Below are 5,597 nucleotides of genomic sequence, written 5' to 3' on the forward strand. Positions count from 1 at the left end.
GGAAACCAAGCCAACTTACCTAATGGTGTACGCGTATACTATTGTATGGTTTGATGGGGTTCGTGCAGCCTGCGGCAGCTGGACAATGGTAGGAAACACCTGCAATACACGAGTTCAGTTTAGCTATAATTCAGCATGAGAGAAGGGGGGATTCCTGGATCAGGATGCATGAGCATACCAATCAGATCTTGAAGGCTTGAACCTGCGGCTGAGTGTGCTAAGTCAGAGCAAAGATAGGGTGAGAGATCGACGCTGCCCTGCGCCGCCACCGTGCCTGCCCGTGCCGCGTCGGCCTTGTTTCCGGAGTTGCCCTGCCCCTGTGGCTGCGTGCGATCAGAACTGGAGAGGCGCCGGTGCCGCCGGTTCGTTCAACGCTCATTCGTGTTCTCGCACGATCTGTGATTGTTTTTTTAGGGGTATCCGTGGTTGTTGAGCGCTGCAGCAATTCCCGAGCTGGGCCACATTGGGCTAGGTAGAGGAGTGGTGGGGGAGAAGAATTACGCAGGACGTGGGCTCTGTTTTGGGATGAAATGCTTCCATGGCCTGTTAGTACGTGTCAACTTCGATTTTTCCTATATATACACATGCCACTGACTGTATATACGTATTTTCCCCCCCAAAATAATGGGTATTCAACTGAATACCCATGAATTGAAGTGGGCCCGCCCCTGGCTGCACCACCCTCCTCTTCGCCATTTCCCGTCACTATGCTACCACCGTCCTCAACCTTCCTCTAAACCTCCATAGACCAACAGATTTCTCTAGAGAGGCTGCACCACTTCACCCACCCGATCCGTCAACCTTCGACTCGTCTGATGCCTTCTCGGTGTGTCCGCGTCTCACTGCGCGTGCCACGGTGCTATCGTGTTCATCTTCGGTCTTAGGGCATCTCCAACGGTGACCCACAAATTTTCTGTCGCATCCATCCACGGACACAGATGCGGGAGGTTGTCATCCAACGCTATTCGCACATATTTTGCCTTTTTTTATAGTTTGCACGTCCAAATAGCCGCATACACAGAGTTCAAACGTTCAAATAGTCGCGCACATAAAGTACAAATGTTCAAATAGCCGCATGCAACACTAGTTTAAATTTAAAAAAGTGTAAAGTTTATATTCCAACATTGTTGTCCCCTATAACCGCCCATTGATGCTCAACTAGAGCTTTCTTCAGCTACTTGTGAGTTGGTCGATACCGAATTTATTGATGCATTTGAATAAACTCTTCAAATGTAGCTAGATTCTGGTCTGGAAGTTCGATAAGATCATCCATGTTCTCAAATTCTAGAGTTGCGGCAACATCCTCACCCTCATCCTCGACGATCATGTTGTGCATGATCACACAACATGTCATCACCTCACACAAGGTCTTCGGATCCCATTGTTTAGCGGGTCCACGAACAACTGCAAAACTCCAAATGCCCTCTCAACATCCATTCTAGCCGATTCTTGTCCTTGGGCAAAGCGAGCCTTTTTCTGGCCAACTGGGTTAGAGAAGTTGCTGACAAAGGTGGCCCATGGAGGATAAATACAGTCAACCAAATAGTAGCTCATGTTGTACTCATGTCCATTGACAGTATAGTGGCAAGGAGGAGCGTTTACTTCAATCGGCCTTGCAAACAACGGTGATCGCTGCAGCATATTGATGTCATTGTGAGACCCGGGCATGCTAAAAGAAAGCGTGCCAAATCCAAAGATCATGTGATGCAACTGCTTCGAGAACGATGCTGGGCTTCTTAACATGACCCTGATATTGCCCTTGTAAAGCCTTCGGACAGTTCTTCCATTTCCAATGCACGCAGTCAAGAAATCCAAGCAAACCTGACCACCCTCTTACTTCTGAGATTGCCAAGAGCCTCTCGCTTCTGCCACAGTTGGTTCTCTCAGGTACCGAGGTCCGAACACCTCGATGACGGCAATTGCAAATCTGACCATGGCATCTCCGCATGTGCTCTCAGGCATCCGTAGGCAGTAGGTACCCGTCCCACGAATCAGCGGACGTGGCATTTGCAAGCATCCGTAGTGCGGCCGTGCACTTCTGGTAACCAGAGAAGCCAATCGTTCCCACGACGTCCTTCTTCAAGACGAAGTAGTCATCATAGGACCGGACGCCATGGTAAACGATCGAAGATAGTCTTGCGCATTCGAAAACGCATGTGAAAATGGTCAGCGAAGAGTGCAACCCAGGCAAAGTAGTCGGTCATCAATGTCAAATGGTCGCGCTCCCTGTTGTGGTTGAGCACTCGATGACCCTTGACCGAGCCCTTGAAATTAAAGATGCTCCTTCGCACGCTCCGCGTCTTCAAGATCGACTGCATCATCGCTGTCTCATCCGAGTAATCCTCTTCCTCGAATGAGCCGTGGACCGACTTAACATAGTGCTCGTATATGTACTCCAAATCGAAATCCATTGCTAGAAAGAAGGAAAAACTTTTTTAGCTCTGGCAATTCATCGAACAGTTGTCGGGCATGGTGAGTATAGCAGTAGTGGATGACACCTGGCGGGGCGGTTGGAGGACAAGGGTTGAACAGTGAAAGAAGTGGGGTGGAGCCCGGCTGGAACGTTGGAGGTGACGGAGACGTAGAGTTCTGGGAGGGATGTGGCATGGCGGCCGGGGTGATGGAGCAGTGACAAAGGCAAGAGACAAAGAAAGCAGGAGAGAAAATGGGGAGGATGAAAGCGTGGGGTCCGGGAAGGGTTTTAGGTGGGCTGGGGATGTCAGGGTCCTACGTGTCTGTTGTCCGGACTCTCACAAAGCTTCTCCACATTTGTCTCCGATTTGCGAGAGAGATAATGTCCGGACCACTCTACGGACTAATACAGCCTCATGTTGGTTGGATCTCATGGTCCGGAAAGCACGATCCAAACATATGCAGACGGTTTGAGGGTCCGCCCTAAAAGTTCCCTTAGGCCGCTCCTCCTTTTCTCCTCCAAATCAACTAAGACCCCAAATGAAAAACCAGATAACTTAGAGCATCTCCACTTGCTCGCCCCCCAGCGCACCCGGCAAATGCGTTTTCGCATTTGCGCCGGCGGTCTTTTCGCCCTGGGGGCGATCGAGTTCCTAGCCGCGCCCTCAGATTGCCCCCAGACGCCCAAAAATCAAACTTGTCTTTCCCGCTGCCCAAAAAAACGCCACAAGTTCGGCGATCACCATGCCACAAGTTAGTAGTCATCATGCCACAGTTCGGTGATCAAACATGCCCGAAAGTTCGACGATCAAAAGGAAGGAAGCATAGACACGGAGCGCATCAAACGGCGGGCTCCTCTGGCGTGGGACTGGCCGGGTCGGCGTGTACGCAGGCGTGCTCGCCTCGGTGTGGCTTTTGTGCTCGGGCTGGTGGTCAGCGTCGGCACCGCTTCTTCATCGCTCGAGCTGGGAATCAGCGTTGTTGTCGGTGTGGGCGTTGGGGTGGCAGTCGGCGTTGGCCCGAGCATATGGTTCAAGATGAGGCTGCGCTCCGCCAGGTACCACGCCTTGACCTGCTCGTCCATCGTCGACATGTCTGCCGCCATCAAGAATGCCAGGTCTGTGTTCCTCTTCTTCATGGCGACGTTGGTCCTGAGAAGGTCGAGATTCACGTCATGCTTCATCATCAACACCGACCACAGCACATCGGATTTATCCTCCCTCTTCGCGGCGTTGTTCTTGGCATCGGCGATGCACTGCTTGATCGATGATTGCAGCCGTTCGGCAGCGGGTGCCTTGTCCGTCGCCGTGTTGGCTCTTTTGTTGCCATCAGGGCGCCCATCCACCGCCCTCGGGGCAGGCATGTCTCGCTTGTACATCTCCTTCGCCTTGGCAAGGATGAGCCGGGCCTCCCTCCACTTCTCATACAACTCGATCCAGGAAAACACATGAAGGAACTTGAACTCTTGGTCGTTGTTGTCCTGGCGATACATGTTGAACATCCGAACCATCTGCGCAGCCGAAGAACAAGTGTCGGCGATGTACACCGCGAAAGAAGTGATCCGGCGGCTGGACATACCTGACCCTCGACATTGGCGCCGCTTTCCAGTGGAGCCGCAATCTCCTCGATGATCCAATGCCATTTGTTGCAAGTCACCTGGATGATCGCCCAATGGTTCGCCATGGCCTTGTCGCCGCACTCCATGTGGATGGTGGCGAAGTAGGGGTCGACCAGCTTGCACTCATCGAACGACGTCTTGATCCATCTCGAGTACGTGTCGGCTTTCTGATTCGAGCCGGTGATCGGGTCAATACTGATGGTCTTCCATGCTTCAGTGAGGCACTCGTCTTCCTTGGACGTCCACTTGACGTGCAGCTCGCCCGGCCTGGCACTGGCCGCCCGCTTCTTCTTTCTCCTTTTCATCACCGGCGCCGGCTCCGTCTCCTCCTCCACCTGTTCTTCCTCCTCCCCCTCCTCGGCGTCGTTGAGCTTGTCGTCCATGTCGACGGCGGTGTCCATTGTTTCGTCTTGCGCGTGGAACCTGGGGTAGGAGGCGGCGGCGACCGAGCCACTCGTGATGACCTCGTCCATGTCGGCGTCGGTGGCGTCGGGGTTGCCGAACTATGTCGCCGAGGCGTGTGCGAAGGGTAGGGTGCCCCAGCGTAGAGGCGACGTCGGCGAGGCTGAGTACGCCGGCGACGAGTAGTTGTACTGGGTGTGGTGGCCGGCGGTGAGCGCGGGTGAGGGAGTGCGCTGGTCGGGATTCAAGCTGGAGGGGAGGCACGTGGCAGCGCGCAATGCGGGAAGGTGATGTTGGGGTTGAAACCGCCATGCGCGTCGCCATCAGAGTAGCCATGCGAGGGTGCGTACCCCCAGGGCGGCGGCAGCGAGAAGTTGTCCGGCGACACGACGCTCTGTTGGCTCCCCCACGTGACTTATGGGCAGTGGCTGAGCGGATTCATCATCCCCGCATGAGATGCCTCTGCCTGCTCCGCCACCACCGGTGCCGTGTCCCTGGCCTTCTTAGCGATGAGCCTATTCTGCCTGTCAGTGGTGACAACCTCCCAGCGTTGAACCTCCGCCCTCCACTCGTCGTTGGACACGCCCGGTGGTCTTGCCATCGGCGCCCTCGACTTCCTCTGCTTCGGCTGGGTAGAATTGGCAACGACAGCGGGGCGAGGGGGTGAATACTTCTTCGACGGCATGGCGGTTGATACGTCTCCAACGTATCTATAATTTTTGATCGTTCCATGCTATTATATTATATGTTTTGGATGTTTATGGGCTTTATTAAACATTTTTATATTATTTTTGGGACTAACCTATTGACCCAGTGCCAGTTTCTGTTTTTTTCTTGTTTCAGTGTTTCACAGAAAAGGAATATCAAACGGAGTCCAAACGGAATGAAACCTTCAGGAGAGTTATTTTTGGAACGGAAGCAATCGAGAAGACTTGGAGTGTATGTAAGGGAAGCAACGAGGAAGGCACGAGGCAGGGGGCGCGCCCTCCACCCTCGTGGGCCCCTCGCGGCTCCCCTGATGTATTTCTTCCGCCTATATATATCCATATACCCAAAAACCATTGGGGAATAGAATAGATCGGGAGTTCCGCCGCCGCAAGCCTTTGTAGCCACCAAAAACCAATCGGGACCCTGTTCCGGCACCCTGCCGGAGGGAGGAACCCTC

The 5,597-nt window shown here is 53.6% G+C and overlaps 1 pseudogene; it reads right to left on the reverse strand.

Annotated features, from left to right (window-relative positions):
• Positions 1-1,954: 1,954 nt before the first annotated feature.
• Positions 1,955-5,117, reverse strand: LOC123142615 (uncharacterized; annotated as a pseudogene).
• Between the last annotated feature and the right edge of the window lie 480 nt (positions 5,118-5,597).

The sequence above is a fragment of the Triticum aestivum genome, chromosome 6D (genome assembly GCF_018294505.1).
Source record: "Triticum aestivum cultivar Chinese Spring chromosome 6D, IWGSC CS RefSeq v2.1, whole genome shotgun sequence".
Lineage (NCBI taxonomy): Eukaryota > Viridiplantae > Streptophyta > Magnoliopsida > Poales > Poaceae > Triticum > Triticum aestivum.